Source organism: Lissotriton helveticus, chromosome 2_1 (assembly GCF_964261635.1).
Source record: "Lissotriton helveticus chromosome 2_1, aLisHel1.1, whole genome shotgun sequence".
Taxonomy (NCBI): Eukaryota; Metazoa; Chordata; class Amphibia; order Caudata; family Salamandridae; genus Lissotriton; species Lissotriton helveticus.
This window is the reverse complement of record NC_136059.1, coordinates 683,272,016-683,277,513: the sequence shown is the minus strand read 5'-3', so window position 1 is coordinate 683,277,513 and position 5,498 is coordinate 683,272,016. Positions and strand designations below refer to the sequence as shown.

The 5,498-nt window shown below is 46.1% G+C and overlaps 1 pseudogene; it reads left to right on the top strand.

Moving 5' to 3' along the window:
* The first annotated feature begins 2,847 nt into the window (after positions 1 to 2,847).
* On the top strand, positions 2,848 to 2,967 carry LOC144820545 (U4 spliceosomal RNA; annotated as a pseudogene).
* Positions 2,968 to 5,498: the final 2,531 nt, after the last annotated feature.

The window sequence follows — 5,498 nt, the reverse complement described above, 5'->3', positions numbered from 1 at the left end:
ATAGTTAGGAATTAGCATTTACAAAACCTTGAAAATTCACTGAAAAAACCATAGGTTATAGACCATATATAGTTAGGAATTAGCATTTAAAAAACCTTATTTTACTCACACAAAACCATTGAAATTCCATATATAGTTAGTTGCACTAACTATATATTGCGCACCCGCAATCCACTGCTGATGATGTCACATATTACATCATTCATGACATGGTCAGTGACATCACTGATGACATCACTGATGACATCTCAAATGACATCACTGATGACATCTCACTTGACATCAATGATCACATCACTGATGATATCATTCATGTGACAATACAATGCATCTCCTCACATTTTAATATAACCTCTGTTTCACCCAGTGTTAAAAACAGAGTATAATTTTTGAAACCATTGACACACCAATACTAGTTACTACATACGTACTCACTGATTCCTACGTCTACACACACATTCACTCATTCACCCATACAATCATTCATACATACAATCACTCATGTTTACAACACAATCATATGCACTCATACACCTATACAGACACTCACACTCTGCCACTCATCCATGGAGTTACTCACACACCTAGTCAGTCCTGTAAAGAATCAATCACACTTCCATTTTCTACTCTATACAGTTAAACATAGAGCACCTTACGTTTTCAACCATATACTAACACATACTTACTCTCTTATACAATCATTGATACAAGTACACATTGATCTGTACAGAGTCACACACCTCCCATCCAGCCACACACACACTCAGTCTCCCATGCAAATACTTGGGCAATCAATCAATAACCCATATAGTTACTCATATAGCTACTGATCAACACATGCAGCAGTTTACAGAACAACAGACATAATGATGCACAAATTAAGACAGTTTAGTCACTAACCCATGCACTCAGTGAGACACATTTAATCACTCACTCATACATTCAGTCATGCACCTACTAAATCCTTCGTCCAGACACTTATACATCCACTCATTCTTCAATATGTAAGACATATTTTAACTTTACAGAAACATAGTCACTGGATGTTGTCATCAGTGATGTCATCAGTGATGTCATTTGAGATGTCATCAGTGATGTCATCAGTGATGTCACTGACCATGTCATGAATGATGTAATATGTGACATCATCAGCAGTGGATTGCGGGTGCGCAATATATAGTTAGTGCAACTAACTATATATGGAATTTCAATGGTTTTGTGTGAGTAAAATAAGGTTTTTTAAATGCTAATTCCTAACTATATATGGTCTATAACCTATGGTTTTTTCAGTGAATTTTCAAGGTTTTGTAAATGCTAATTCCTAACTATATATGGTCTATAACCTATGGTTTTTTCAGTGAATATATATATATATATATATATATATATATATATATACATCTACCAAAGTTGCCCTGTGCTTGAAGGACGCCACTCCACAGGGGTAAGTTCACAGAACCTTTATTGCAGCAAACAGCATTTCAGGCAGAGTTTGTTCAAAAGCGCCCTGACGCGTTTCGAGGCAGCATGCCTCTTAATCATAGGGCAAAGCAGTTAGTGCGCGGCTGCGTACTACAACTCTTTTTATTCCCACTTTGCATGCCGCTCCCACATGGGTATTGCAACAGCATGCTGGGAGTTGTAGTGCTTACGATCCCTCCAGTGGGTAATTATATGCCTTTGGTGGCTTGCCGAGCACCAACCTGAAATGTCACTTATTCAGTCTTCTTTTAAACCCTCCAGTGGGCCTCCGTTAAGAAAGGCTGTCAGTAAATTAGGAAGCAATCCCTGTGCTGCACATCATACCAGCATAGTTCCAGCATGCAGCCCCGCCCTTTCTTCACGCGGGCGGTGCATCCTCCCACGGCCGGTCTGCCATGCGAAAACATCTACCAAAGTTGTCCTGTGCTTGAAGGACGCCACTCCACAGGGGTAAGTTCACAGAACCTTTATTGCAGCAAACAGCATTTCAGGCAGAGTTTTTCAAAAGCGCCCTGACGCGTTTCGAGGCAGCATGCCTCTTAATCATAGGGCAAAGCAGTTAGTGCGCAGCTGCGTACTACAACTCTTTTTATTCCCACTTTGCATGCCGCTCCCACATGGTATTGGAACAGCATGCTGGGAGTTGTAGTGCTTACGATCCCTCCAGTGGGTAATTATATGCCTTTGGTGGCTTGCCGAGCACCAACCTGAAATGTCACTTATTCAGTCTTCTTTTAAACCCTCCAGTGGGCCTCCGTTAAGAAAGGCTGTCTGTAAATTAGGAAGCAATCCCTGTGCTGCACATCATACCAGCATAGTTCTAGCATTCAGCCCGCCCTTTCTTCACGCGGGCGGTGCATCCTCCCACGGCCGGACTGCTGTGCGAAAACATCTACCAAAGTTGTCCTGTGCTTGAAGGACGCCACTCCACAGGGGTAAGTTCACAGAACCTTTATTGCAGCAAACAGCATTTCAGGCAGAGTTTGTTCAAAAGCGCCCTGACGCGTTTCGAGGCAGCATGCCTCTTAATCATAGGGCAAAGCAGTTAGTGCGCGGCTGCGTACTACAACTCTTTTTATTCCCACTTTGCATGCCGCTCCCACATGGGTATTGCAACAGCATGCTGGGAGTTGTAGTGCTTACGATCCCTCCAGTGGGTAATTATATGCCTTTGGTGGCTTGCCGAGCACCAACCTGAAATGTCACTTATTCAGTTTTCTTTTAAACCCTCCAGTGGGCCTCCGTTAAGAAAGGCTGTCGGTAAATTAGGAAGCAATCACTGTGCTGCACATCATACCAGCATAGTTCCAGCATGCAGCCCCGCCCTTTCTTCACGCGGGCGGTGCATCCTCCCACGGCCGGACTGTCAGGGAGGATGCAGTATCGTAGCCAATGAGGTCTAACCGAGGCGCGATTATTGCTTATTGAAAACTTTACCAATAACGTTTTTTAAGACCTGTAAATATTTTAGCCTGTACTTTTAAAATTATCGCCCCTACCTCGGCGCAAGATTTGCGTCGCTCCGAGGCTGTTCACCGACTTGCCCAGCTACAGCGCTGCTGTTACTAGGCGCTGTCACCTCACTCGACCCTCCTCAGCCGCCATCTCCCTGAGGGTAAGGCTGGCGGTGTAGTTGTTCGAGCCCTCCCAGGATATTTAAGGGTGGGTCTTCAGTTCACCGCGTAATTTGCATATTTTCTCCCCTGAGGCGGAAGCCGGGGGATCTTTGCTCTATTCTTTGCTTTACTTGCAAATCTGATTGTGTGCTCGTTATTGATCAAAGAATAACGTTTTTTAAGACCTGTAAATATTTAAGCCTGTACTTTTAAAATTATCGCCCCTACCTCGGCGCGAGATTTGCGTCGCTCCGAGGCTGTTCACCGACTTGCCCAGCTACAGCGCTGCTGTTACTAGGCGCTGTCACCTCACTCGACCCTCCTCAGCCGCCATCTTGCTGAGGGTAAGGCTGGCGGTGTAGTTGTTCGAGCCCTCCCACCCTCCTCTAACCTCCTCACACACATGTATAAAACCACTAGACCTTCCCGTCCGCGCAGCGGGCGGGCGCAGCGGGCGCGCCAAAGGCAAGCCCATTTGCGCCCGTCCGCGCCGGGCCCAGGGCCACGATCCCTGGCCCAACATATGCCAACCGGAATTTGGTCTATTCCCGCTCCTCTCTGATGGACCTCCGACCGCCCATAGCTCCAGGCTGTACACCACTTGACTTAACCTTAACCCCAAAGGATGCTGTACTGCGTTGCTCACACTGTAATAGCGCGATATTAACTAACATCGTCAGAACGCACGCCAAGATACACACTAAGGGCATAGATACACCTATTGTTATGGCCCTTATTAACGCGGGCTCATTGTGCAAACATAGTCAGGAAATAGCAGATCTTATAACCGACTTTAACCTGGACATCCTCTTCATTACGGAGACATGGACTGACGATTCTTCAGAGCCGGATCTAGTGATCACCACACCTAGTGGTTACAAAGTTTATAGACAGGACAGAGTCAGGAAAAAAGGTGGAGGGCTAGCTATTATAGCCAGGGAAAGGTTCACTGTTACAACTTCACACATTCCGGACACTTCATGTGAAGCCCTGCAGTTTGCAATCAAGCTTAGTGCTCTCTCCAATTTTAAGGGGGTACTTTTATATCGACCCCCCAGGAGCTAAGACAGGCTTTCTAGCTAGCCTAAGTACAATACTGGAATCACTCGCAATTGAGGATTCCATTACGGTCTTGGGTGACATGTAATGTAATGTAAAAATTATTTGTAGAGCGCAGCTAACACCTAACGGTTTCTTGGCGCTTTGAGCAAAGGGGGAAGAACAGATTGCAGCAGAAAGACATTAGCAGAGAGCATTGCAAAACAGATGGGTTAATGCTCATAGGGAGTGAATTCCAGAAGGAGGGGGCAAGGAATGAGAATCTTGAACCTCCATGTTTCTTGCGCTTGAAGGTAGGAACCTTAAGTAGCGCAAGGTGGGAAGAGCGGAGATCACGGGCAGGGACATAAGGGTGCACTAACGAAGAAATGAAAGAGGGACTCAGACCAGCAAGGGACCTAAAAATAATACAGCCCATCTTGAATTTGCACCGCTCCGACACAGGGAGCCAATGGAGGGATTTCAACAAGGGGCTGACATGGGAATGCCTGGGTTGGTGGTAAATGAGGCGGGCAGCCTGGTGCTGAATGAGCTGCAGCCTCTTCAGCAGGTAAGATGGAATGCCTACATAGAGTGAATTGGCATAGTCAATTCTCGAAATGACTAAAGCCAGCAGGACTAAGGTAAGGGCTTCAGTAGTCAAAAAGCGGGCTATCTTCCGGATTCTCCGGAGCTGAAAAAAGCAAGAGGAAACTACAGCTTTAACCTGGGGCTTCATCGTGAGGTCATCACTGATGATGACTCCCAGACTTTTCGCTGAATTAGCAGGACTAGGGGGGGAGCCCAGGCTCGCCGGCCAGAAGATGGATTTCCATGGGCTGGCGGCACCCCCGACAAGGACCAGTTCAGTCTTGTCGGGGTTGAGCTTCAGATGGTTAGCCCCCATCCAGGCGCTAATGTGGCAAAGAGTAGACTGAAAAGAGGAGATGGACTCCGCCGAGCCATCGATATTAAAAATCAGTTGAATGTCATCCGCGTAATTAAACGCGGTGACATGAACTTCTACTTAGAAGACAATAACCATAAAGACACTTCTGCCCTTATCTCAGACATGGAAACACTGGGGCTTAAACAACTGGTCGCCTCGGCCACCAATTCGGCGGGGCATACCTTAGACGGCATATTTTCTAATGTTGAGGGTCTACAGGTATCAGACATCTTACCGATGCCATGGACAGATCATTATGCCGTACTCAGCACTATGACAATTAAGGCACCCTCGAGCAAGAAAGTTATCCCCCCGGTCCTGGCTCTTTCAAAGCATGGAAGAACATTAACCAGCCAGACCTAAAAAAACAGTTGGATAGTACACGGCCGCTGGTTTCCTCCGATCCGACTATG